A 12,909-nucleotide genomic window follows, 5' to 3' on the forward strand; every position below is an offset into this window, starting at 1 on the left:
GAGAAAAACAGGACAGGGGAATTGAAGAAGATCTCACTAGCACTTTTGTTATCTATATTCTCCTTGTGTGCCTTCTCCTCTTGAATAATATTATATATATTTGGAACAGTGTTATCCAAACAATTTTGGACAGACTACTCTTGCCTCCAGCATTTCAAATTCATACCCTACTACCATCCTGCCACTCCTAGAGGGTAACTGAATGTTCTGTAATTGAGTGCCCCATGTTGCCTGGGTATGGCTTTGTAAGCTATAGCAAAAAAGGATAGACAAAATGCCCAGAATAATGGTACAGGGGTTTAGGTTGTAGCCGTGTTGGTCTAAGGACATAGGCAGACAAGGTTCCTTGGGTGAATTTGATATCTTTTATTAGACCAACCCAAATAGTTGGAGAAAAGTTAGTAAGCAAGCTTTCAGGTTCAAAAACCCTTCATCAGGCTAGGGAAGTTTCAGCAGTTGGTGTGTGCTCTTCCTGGATGGAATGAAAAGTAAAGAAGCCAGGGGCTGGGCTGGGGAGTCAGTTGCCAGGCAGATTATAATGTATCAAAAATCCAATGTCTATGTTTAGTCCATGATCTCTAGCATCCAGGAGGTTGATGAAATGGAACTCATAGGCTCGTCTCTGGGAAGCATTGTGTAAGTTTCCCTTGAGGCTCAGGACTGAGAGATTGGAGAGAGAGTGGCCCTCCTGTGAGAAATGTGCCCCCACCGGTAATTGGGTGTTTCTGTCTTTGATAGATTTCCGGTGTGCGTTCATTCTGGTGCGCAGTTGTTGTCTGGTCTCTCCTACATATCTTCCATCAGGGCATTTGGTGCATTGGATGAGGTATATTACATTTCTGGAGGTGCAGCTGTAAGATCCTGGGATGCTGAGGGCTCTGTTGTGGGGTGTAGTAATAGTGGGGTGTGCGGGCCGGGCCCCGATCCCGCCCTCGTCGCCATGGGCGGCAGTGATTCCGATCCCATTCTGGCCGCCATGGGCAAGCCAGGAGTGAACCGGGGTCGTACCGGACCCGTCTTCGGTGCACACACAGGCTGTGGCCAGCAGCCCGGGCACGCAGGGCGGGAGAGAACCACGGGGCAGTTTAGCGCACGCGAGTTAGAATTAGTTACGGAGGCGTAATGGTTGATTGAAAAGATTATTTATTTACACCCAAAGATGGCATTGGTGTAGGCTGGACAGGTTTCCAGGCACAGCTCCCGCTTGAACCCTCGTTGGAGGACTCTGACAAATCGATTGCTCCCACAGAATTTGCTAGGCTCCGCGGGTCCGGTTAAGTTGGGCTCGAAAAGTTTCCCCGGAGTTACTTAGGCTCCGCGGGTCCGATAAGTTTTCCCCGGAGTTTGCTAGGCTCCGCGGGTCCGAAGTTACAGGAAAGGGATACGTCTAGGATTGCGCTCAGCGACGGGGAGAGGCGAGAAGTGAAAGCTCCGTAGGCTCGGTTCTATTGCCTCTATTGCCTGCTTAGGGGAGGCGCGCCGGGTCCACGAGGGTCAGCAGCGCTTGGAGATCTTCACACAGAATCTCTCTCTCTTCCTCCCTCCTCCGGCTTGGGCGGAAACTACCCAAGCCTTTTGTACAGCTAGCAAGCCAATCGCTAGCCACCACGTGTGCCTAAATTAGGAATCGGCCAATAACATGGCGTGGATCCTAATACAAATGGCGGGAACTTCTTTACAGCGTGCATCACTACGGTGCAAGAAAGAGATGCACACTGCAAAGAAGCTGCAATCTGGCGGGAAATCCCCTGTTGCACCAGAGCTCTCTCTAGCAGCAGAGAACTCTACCGTGCAAAGAAAGCAACAAATTGGCAGGAAATAATTTAGCGGTGCCGAAGCGCATACACAAACAAAAAATCACAACTTTGGGTTGTGACATGGGGGTGGCGGAGATGTGTTGGCAGGTTTTGCATTTCTTGTCCTGGCATGGTCTGGATCCTTTTGGTGTGTTCTGGGCTTGAGGAAGTTTGCTTCTGGTGATGAGGTTGGCAAGGTTCGGTGCTTGTTTAAAGGCTAGGATGGGTGGCTCTGGGAAGATCTTTTCAAGAATAGGGTCTCTGTCTAGTATGGGTTGCAATTTTTTGAGGATTTTCTGTACAGGTTCAGGGGAGGGGTGATACGTCATAACCAGCAGTGTGCGATTTGTGGGGAGGTTTCTTCTGTACTGCAGCAGTTCTTCGCGTGGTATCCAGGTGGCTCTTTCAAACGTGTGATCTACCTCCCTGGAGGAGTGTCCTTGTTGGGTGAAAGCCTTTTTAAGATTGGTGAGGTGACAATCCCGGGTGTTCTCTTCAGTACAAATGCGGTGGTATCTGAGGGCTTGGCTGTATATCACAGCTTTTTTGGTGTGTTTAGGGTGATTGCTGGTTCTGTGTAGAAATGTATGTTGGTCTGTGGGTTTCTTGTATACTGTGGTCTGTATTTTACCCTTCTGGATACTGATCATTGTGTCTAAAACGGAGATGCTGGTGCTGAAGTATTCTAAAGAAAGTCGGATGGAGCACTGGTTTTGGATCTGGATGTTTGCTCCACCACTGGAAGATGCTCAGCACTTCCCCTGCTGGCTGGCAAGCCTAGAAAAGTGCCACAACTGCACAGTGCAGGAGAAGCAGCCAGGAAAGACCCTGACACATCCGCAGTGGCCAGCTAAATGCTGGCCACACTCCCTGGGTGTGAAAGCCCTGGGTGAACATCTGAAAGCTCTCTCACTCCCAGAGCCTTCCAACCCCACTGATGAGGGACTCAGCATGGAGGCAGGCCCACCATACACCATCGACAGAGAATCACCTGGGAACTCACAGGTCAGGTGGGGCTGGGAGAGGGTAGCACAGCAGGTGCTGGATTGAGGTGGACCCTGACAGGGAGCCTGACAGAACCTGCACACCCGCTGGGGTGACAGCGTACTCAAAGTATGCCAATGGGACACCGGACTCAAAGCAGGGGACTGATGGGACACTGGGTCCCATATGAGCATTGCACACAACACCACAGGACTGTGGCATACTAGGCCCAGTCACTGGATGGGAAAGACCCCTTGTAGAAAGCCAGCTCACTGGGAAGTCAATTCAGACCCAAGTGGGGAGTGCAGTGGGCACCTTCTTCTTTTGTGTTGTTATTTTCTGCAAGCCAAACAAATAGCAGTGAGTATCTTGTGGTGCTTCCTTCACCAGCCCTCACTGCTGAGAAGGAAACCATGGCTGTGTTAGGGTGCTGCCAAAACCCATCAGAAAGCCCAGGCAGAAAGGGGTGGGGTTTAAGGGAGGAGGAGCTCCACAGAAGATGGGCCAAGGGAATCACCCCTGGACATCAAAGGAACCACTGAGCACCACCTCCAGAGGTACATTTGTAACAACAACAACAACAAAAAGTCATGGCAGACAGTTAGGTCCATGTGAAATGCAAGGTGGCAGAATATACCCCTTCCCACCCCCGTTCGGTGGCTGTCAGACTGTCATAATCTTTCATGCCAATAACCTGTACATAAAAAAAATTTCATAACAGTACTACAGTTCTCATGCTCCAGAAGTGCACAGTATGTTTAGAGATAGGGTGGCAATCATTGCACACGTCACATTGTCCAAACGTGCCATGTATGACTCCAAATCTATTTCCAAATCTGTTTAGCTGGATTCTTAGCTAAAGGTAAGTGGTCTAATTGAGCTGTGCTGACTCAATGTGCTTCTTCACCACCCTTCACATACTCTTGCCTTACCTGTCTCTAAACCTCTCAAAAGGCCTTCCAGACATGCTCTACAGGGTGTCATGCCATGACATGAGCACTTGCACCATTATTGAGAGCTACTCCTGCAATGAATCCATGGTTGGTTCATGTTAATACAAGCATGCTTAACTGAGCAGCAGGTTGGGCTAGCAAAGCTGCACGTGATGGTGGGCTGCATTAACTTTTGGTCTTGGGGCTGATGAGGAAAAATAAGTTGTTCCACCACCAACCAGTTCTTAGAAAGGCTCCAGTTTTAGGGGACCTGAGATATACCCTTCTACTCATAGCGCTACATATAAGCTCTAAGAGGCACAGCATGAATGCAAGTAAGCAGGCCACAGCAATGTTAAAATAATATGGATGGGGGAAGGCTGGAAATCATGACTGAGGCTCACAGGCCAAGCCACAGAAGTGAGTGGATATCTTTCTTTCAGCTTAAATTTACCAACAGTGCTTTATAAGGGAGATTATTGCACCAATAAGGGGAAGAGGGGGGGCTACTATCTTAAATCTTCAGGTAATTAGTCTCGAATTTTATTAAAGGTACAAATAGTGCTTGGTTTTTAGTCTTTTCTTTAAGGATCCCTACCAGCACACTTGGACTGAGGAAGTCTGCATTACTTCAGTACATCAGAACAAATGTCAGTAGATAAAATTTTCTGTTGGTCCTTTTTCAGATTTGCTATTCTCATCACATTTTCCTGTTTATTGCAAACCATGTATTCCTGCTTTTAAATATCAGGGCTTGATCCACAACTATTCCTAAAGACCATGTTTTGAAATATTGTAATTGTAAACACAGCATGCAGTATACTTGGCACACACTGGAGAGCCTGCCAAAATGTTAGTTTTAATGACCTATTAACAGACTTTAATATTTTATAGCACTGTGATTATGGAGATGTAGTTTATCAGAAATGTTGTTAAAATATTATATTTTATTACTGGATAGATAGATTTAGCAATACGCATTGATGTTTACTCTTCATTGTATTTTGTATTAAAAAAATTACACCATTACCATTGCAAGTCTGCAGTAAAAGCTTTCTCCTTGGAGCCCTCATGTAAACAAGATACATAGCTGATGAGGATACTGTGGTTTAGTTGATTGAGCAAAGGGCTGAGAGCCAGACACTCCTGAGTCCTAATCCTGGCTCTTTTACAAACTTGCTCTCTGGTCCCTGGTCACTCATCTCTTCTTTGGCTTTGCCATTTGGAACACATGTAGAATTACTTACCTGCTTCTATACAGGGGTAATATGAGGATTACAGAGTCACCGTTTACCCGTACACTGATAATGTTAAGTGCTTGATATTATTAGTAACATAATGAGCACCGCTTTAAATTAATAACTATACACAATTTGCTAGCTGTATTTTTGAAACACTGTAATTATAACTGAACTTACATCTCTCTCAAATATATAGTGTTTCATAATCTAAGCACATACTCATAGAGAAGCACTCAACACTTTTTTTCCACTTGCAGTTATAAATGTAACATTCCCTCCTCCTGGTCCCTTCTTTGGATCACTTTCTAGCTTTTGGTCTCTTAGAGCTAGACAAAATATATGATACTAAACTTCTCAGGTCTCATGTCAGTAATATGAAATGTGAGTACAGACTTATGTTCCATCCAGTACTGAGTGCTGTGAGTAGAAATAAAATCAGACATCTCTTTCAACAGTATACATAATAAATTCTCATTGTAAATAAGATGCACATGTATACAGTTGGGACTAGGCTGCTTCCATTGATTTAAACAGCTAAAATCACATTGACATGAATAACAGCAGGACTGAACCCATTTTAAATAAAGTAAAAAGTAATTTCTGATAACATAAACGTAGAGTCTTACCAGGAGTTTGTAGGCAGTAGTAGAACATGTGCCCGTACAACTCTTAGTACAAGACCCAATACAGGCTGAGGCTTTTAGGTGCTAGTGTAATGGAAAATAATAAATTAGAAGTTATTTTTTTTCTAATGTCCTCCTTTAAATTAATCCAAGTTCAGTCCTGGTAGAAGTATGCACAATTTCCAAGGAGTAAGGGTTTGTAGCACTGGTCCCATAAACCCCATTTGTTTTATGGAATTGTATCACAGCTAGCACGTTGGTCTGCTAAGATTTATTTTTTATCAGTTGTTCATAATTCATCTATACTCCCTATAGCTTAAATCTGCAGCCTGAGCTGGTGAGGTGATGGGAGCAGCTCTTAGAGGCTTGTGCTTGAGGCAGACATGCCTGGGGGAACACTAGGGGCTGTACATGTGGAGCCATCTGCCATACCCCTTTTTTATAGGGCACACTGTACCCCTTGTCCTCATAGTGAGGTCAGCTCTGCTAACCACTAAAGAAGGAAAAAGATTCCATAATCCTAATTTGCCCACTTCCTCTCCCAAATGGGTTGGTAGTCCTAATGTCTAGGTTGCTTTCCCTTAATTCTTGTACCTTGGAAGCAGATGGACTGATATTGTAATTGACTCCTGAGTAAAGGGGAAAGTTCCTTGTGTCCTCCTCTCCTGTTGCCTACAACTAAGTGGATTTTAGTTAATCCTCAGGGATAGAGGTTTTCAAGCATCCAAACAAAGAGAGTGTCTCTTGGGTACCTCCCTCTCACTCATGTTTAAGTGGACCTCCTCTCTGTTTGGCAAACATCCCTATGGTAACTACAGCTATTGCTTAGATGGAAAGGTAATATTAGGAATGGGTAAAATACTAGGTAAAAATATTTTAACTTCTCTGAATGAGACTTAGGAGCAAAAGCTATAGCCACATATCTCTCTTCAACCCTTCTGTTAGAACCACTGTGGAAGAGTCACTCAAGATCCCACATTCACAGAAGACCTCTAATACAAGACAATGTAAAACCTTCAGAACTTCACTCTTACCAAGCCCTGCGCCAACAGAGTAAGATAAATCATAAATCTAATGGAATAGTGGCATCACTGAAAAACAATTAGCTTTTCACTTCACTGCTTTCAATCGTTACACACAGTGGGAAAGAGACCTCTCCTTGTCATTCTCAAAATGCATTGCTGATTATAAATGATTATTTTGAATTACCAGTAATGGAGTGTAAACAGGTTTCTTATTACCAGACAATTTCATGGGATTTGCTTTCTGCTTTTTCAAGGCTTCTGCCTTTAAATGGACAGATTCGTTAATATTTTCAAGCATTAATGACCAACTTTGTTCAAAGGAGTCTCAGCCAGAATGAAATACAAACATTAACTAATAAACGTCAGAATGGGTGTTATGCTGTTTTTGCCAAGGCTCTTTTTAGACACAATGTGAGTCATACTGTACACTGTATACATAATTTAAGGTAGAAATTAATTTGTAAAAGTACACTACAGATATGGCTGGGATGTGGATAACTATGTATTCATATCTCAATGTCAAATAAAATGTGGGCGCATTTCTCACTCCCAGCCAGTAATGAATATGTATGCACAGGTTATATAAAAGAAACAGCATTGACCCTTAACCTCATTACCTTCATACATGTTGTATGCACTGATTTCAGGGACTGGCCATCCATTTCTGACAACTGAAGACCAAGAAGAGGCATGACTTCATCAAAGGAAGTCTTGGTAAACAGGAATCTTGCACACCTCATCACGCAATACATAATGCAGTATGTTCAAACGAGATCAATTAAAATCAGTTCATGAATTGATGTAATAATGCAGACAATGCAGTCATGACCAGAGTTATTAAATTAACTCAGAAACTCCAGATGCCCCTATCTCTTGGAAGTACCTCAGTCTAAACGTCTACATTATGTTGATGACAAGGAGCAGTATGAATGAAGCTGGATAAATTTTGATAACTTAATACAATGACACAAGAACTGTGTAGTCAGCCAAAAATTATATCCACACCCAGTATAAAAATAACTCTGCTTATTGGAGTGGATGTCTCAGACAACTGTTAATGGGAAAAAGCCTTCTATCTCCAGGCTATCAGTTTAAACCTGTTCAAGGTCAGGTGTGGACAAAAGCCCTTGTCAGTTGAAGGCTGTTCAGATCTCCTTGTGAAATTAATTGACCAGGTTGGTCTGGTATGTAGTGAACTAAAGTCTATCACAAACACTGACATTTGGCTTCAGTGCTGAGACTGAGGCATGGATGGATATGGAGTGTTGATCTAATCTTCCCATACAAAGAAATTCATGAAGACCAGGATTGAGGCATGAAGACAGAAGCTTTTGCTACCATTTATTTGTACTACCTGTTTCTGGTCTATGAATAAAGCATGTTATTCTGTTAAGTTCTTGATCTAGCACCTTCCAGCAACAATAAGTGTTCTTTCAATGTTTTAAACAGAAAGGTATCAAAAAATGTGAGATTGTGAAGGAGAATACACAGATATTGTAGCAGCTCAGTCAGAAATCAAAGCACCATTCAGCATCCTATTCCCATCTTCTCTTAGAGTCCTTCAGTTACAATTATAGTCATAGTGCACAACAATGCACAATGGCATATTGCTACTGAGCATGTTTTCTTATTCTTTTTCTTCCTGAAAGTCAAAGAAAGTAAACTAGATCTGATAGGTATGTGATTATCCAAATACAGAGATGACAACAGGAGTATTGGTTACAGAAAATCAGCAAATGAAATCACTGCAGGTCAAGTAAACAGGACAAACAAAGGAAACCAATAGAATACAAATGACAACAACGTAGGTGGTTTAGCTGCCTTCATATCAGATTTGGCACGATTAAAAAAAAAGGAAGCCAAGCAGAAAAGTACTGGTCATTTTTTGCCATGTTTCGTATTAGTAACTTTTTCCATGACCAGAATAGAACACGCTTCATTAAACCAGTTGCCTGAGGAGTTTTGCAATTGGACTGATAGCAATCAGCAAACAATGCAAAAGGGGGTCAGCTTTTACTGTTGGATTGTATATCCAAATAAAGCAATAAACATGTTAAGTCACAATCCTGCAATCTACAATGCATGAGAAGATTGTTCTGCTCTCCTGGAGTCCTGTTTTTTTCAGGCTGTTTTAGTGAGGCTTCATGAGCTCAGTACTCCATCTATACACTGGAAATTGCATGGCTGGTGACTTAATTTGCAGAGGAGAGCCAAACTGCTTTGTCCATTTCAGAAGACCCAAACATGATGAGCAATCCCATCTGCTTGGTTTAAAAGTACCAGTCTTCCTCTTGCATCGTCTTTTGATTGCTTCCTGTTTCATATACTCTTTAGGGCACCAGATCCAATAAGTGCAATACTTGAAACTACAAGAAGTTGAAAATAATTGTGCATAAGAAATGCTGCTTCAGTATAACTAGTGATTTGCACCCAGGATAAATTTGACCCTGTACATCAGATATGTCGCTTATAACATACCTCTTTTGGCATGCCTGCAAAGATATCAAAGAGAAACTCGTAGGATTTCTGAACATTCAAACTAGCTAGAGTATGCATAGTAAAAGTTACAATGCAGTCAGCTACACTAATGTACTCCAAAGGGAAAATACACATTATCGACATAGTAATAGATATTTCTATTTTGTATAGATGTCTAGCACCTTTTCTGTAGTGGAAAGGGCTCTATAACCCTTCAAACCAGAGGAAAAAAGTTACTTTACTAAGGGCAAGAAAAAAGCCTACAACTCCTAAATTCACTGTGAAATTGCATAGCTTAGATTGCTAGCTGGCTGCATTTACAGTTGCTGTAACAGGAGATAAGGAGTTATAGAACATAAATTGCCTTGAAGTGAGTACTGGCACTTAATAAGATTAAAGGAAAGATAATAGTGCCATGGAAGTGATTCTTGGACCAATGCATGAGTAAAGAAAGGTAAAATTGTACCTTCTCAGGTAAAATTAGTTGGTGTGGGAGATCATAAAAGGCAGGTGGCTGTTTTGTTTTGTTTTGTATTTTTAGTTATGCTCTCAGAGCTGCCAAAATCTTACTGTCATGATTAGCAAGAAGTTTACTGATTATTCAGTGATGGAAGAGAACATGGGATCTCTTCAAAGGAGCATTTCTCTGAGTGAACAGGAGGGCTCTATAAAAGGGCTCTCTCCCCACCTCTTCCAGTCTCCACTTTGTGCTCTCTTCCTACCTGTATTTATGACCCAAACCTGAGCTGCATTCTTCCAGGTTTCTTTTTCTCTTTTTTTCAATTATTTTCACTTTTTGTATTTGTTCAGTTTTGTAGTTTCTATAGCTGTGTCATTGTTTTTCTACTATACTTTATTCCTTTTGCTTTCTGTTTACTTCTGTCTTGCTCCAATGCCTCTGTTTCCTACCCACTTTATTTTCCCTCTCTCCACCTCTCCCTAGCCAATACTACAAACATGAGCTGCTTTGAAAACACTACTCCATGAAAACACCATGACAAATGTTGTGCTGGTCTTCTACCAGTGGTGGCATATGCCTTACAGGAGCAACTGTAAGTTAATTTGTTAGCCAAAATCAGCAACAAAAATGATCAGAGATATGGATAGGAAGGAGTTTGTATATAAGGAGATATTAGGAAGGCTAGGATTATGTGATTTGGAATGAGTGGCATGATTCTTTTGCCTTTTGGTTCATGGGACCCAGGCCATAAAAAAGTACAATGTAAGAACAGATGAAAGTAAGTGCTTCAAGGTGCAGACCTAAGTGCAGCTCCCCTGTCTAACACATGGCACTTCGCAGAAAGCACCATGAGTTAGACCAACCCTCACAACCCAACAGACATTAGCTGTTGGGGGATCAAGCTCCAATATGGAGCCAAACCAGTGACAGAGCTGCAGGTCTGCAGCCCCTTTCCCTAGCTCCAGTTCCCCACCCCACCCCCCACCACTACAGTGCCCCCCCCTCCCCTCCCACACCACCACAGCTGGGCAAACCCCAGAATGGACCTCCCTCTCCTGTCTTCTCCCCCTCCCATCCTAAGACAGCACTGGGGGCAGGGCCAGGCTGCTTCAGCCCAGCCGCAGGAGCAGACAGAAGTTAATAAAAGCATTCTGCTTTGAAGCACCTTCATTTGAACACTTATATAATAAGGGTTAATTTGTTGCATGATCAGAGCACTCTGCAGCAATGCACTGCTGTTTAGGTGTGGCTGGAGAGTGCTTTCAAGGGGCCGATCATGCAACAAATGTAATTTCTGTCTGTGCCTTCAATTTGCACAATGTAGAATTAACCTTTGAACCTCAGAGACATAAGAATTTTCAGACTAATAATTTAGCAAGATTTTTAGAGGGTTAAACACCCATGAATAAGGATAGCATAAGTCATAATTACAGGCACATTTTGGACCCTTTTCAGTTTTCTAAGTACACTCCTAATTTTTCTAAGTACACAGACCTTGTGCCCTTACATTTTTTAGGGTGGGATTCCATGATTCTCCCACTCTAAGCCAGGTCTCAGGCTGCAGAATCATGTGGTCCAATCATGCATACCCAGCATGTCTGTCTGGGCTGAGCAACTGAAAAACTGACCTTTGGGTTAGTACAGATGACCAAATAGCTGACTCAAAAGCAATTTTGGCAGTAGGAACAAAAGATAATATAAAGAAAAAGTTTTTAAAGCAATAAAAACAGTCTACACTTTTCTCTGTCTTACTCAAAGGCTTAGCATCCTGTCAATATTTAGGCAGGTTCAATTGCTTCAGACCAGTGATTCTCAACTAGGGTGCTGTGATACCCTGGGGTGCCTTGAGAACCTTACAATAGTGCTGCAGGGTCCCATGCAACATTAACACTGCTGGTTATACAAGCAGATTCACAAGATAAAACCAGAGATTTCAAATAGGAGTTCATGTGTCACAAATATTCTGACCTGTTGTGGTCTTTTTGAGTTCTTTGCCACAGAAGAATTGCTCTATTATTTTTCTGTAGTCCAAAAAAAGTGAAAACTAAGAACTAGTATTTTCTGAAGAGTATTTGAGTCTAAGGAGCAGTACCTTGAGTCAAAAACTCTGCTTTAGACCTTTCAGCAGATTCTGCCTCTGTTCCAGTCTGTTTGGCCCCTTGACACACCTTTGAAACAGGTCCCTGAGAAGTCTCCTCCTGTTTTCAAACAGTCTCTTTTTAACTGTTTAAAAGCTTTTGATCTTTAAACTCTCAGCACAGGCAAAATAAGATTATAATTTAGCTGGCACCTTCACAATTTAGTAGCTCAGGGATTATTTCTTAATGACCCCCAAAGGGTTTCACTGGCGGTTGCTCATGTGGAGCCATTGCATTGCTTATGTTGCTGCTTCTCAACAGCTCTGCCAGTAAAAAAAACAGACAGTGCATTTTGTAAACATTCCAATAAAGTCAGACAAGTAACTATCCTGACAACCAGGCCCCATGCAGTATTCATGAATTATTACAGGTCAGCCCCACATCCTTCACCATATGTACAATTACTATAACAAAAAGAAAAATTACAAGAACTTTCACTTCTCATGCTCCAGGGGATAAACTGATAACCAGCTTAGACCAAGAAAAATTCATATGCCCATTTAATGAACTGGGAAAGAGCATTATGGATTTTTTTTATTTTACTTCTACTCGACTACTAGCATCAGCCACTATTAGAGACATGATACTGACCCAGACAACAGTCAGCTGCGGATCTTTACTTACAGTGGATTTCCAAAGTACTTAAAAATTTAAAATGCAACTATAAGGAAGAGAAGGTGAATGTACCACAAAAATACATCAGAGACTGGAATGTAAGGACCATGCCCTAGTTCAGAAGAGCCCTTAAGCAAAAGTTCATGTCCACCAGTACCAAAAGAAAAATTAGCTTAGGCCTATTTATAAATTCAGGCTAAGCTTGCTCTGCTTTAAAGTTAAAAGCAATCTTAATTGCTTAACCAAACAGGGAAATTTTCTGGAATCAGGGCCCTAACCCTGCAGGGACTGAAGTCAACAACAAAAAATCCACAGGCTTCAGCAAAAGGACTGAGCAGCAGTACCTCCATACTGTGCAAGGTTAAATGGCAGGAAAGATTTAAAAATGAATTCTACTTTATTTCAGTGATAGAGGATGAAATGCTACTTTTATTTCTATTTATACATGTGCAAAGGGACCTGATATTCTATCAGAATGCCATACTTTATCTAGAAGCATACACAATGTTTTCCCATCCTTCCATCCTTTTCATCTATGCAGAACCACACTCAAAACTCCCCCAGCAAGCTGCTAGAAACAGCAGCTTATCTTGCAGATAGCAGCCATTCCATTCCTA

The sequence above is a fragment of the Alligator mississippiensis genome, chromosome 7, assembly GCF_030867095.1.
Source record: "Alligator mississippiensis isolate rAllMis1 chromosome 7, rAllMis1, whole genome shotgun sequence".
Classification (NCBI taxonomy): Eukaryota; Metazoa; Chordata; order Crocodylia; family Alligatoridae; genus Alligator; species Alligator mississippiensis.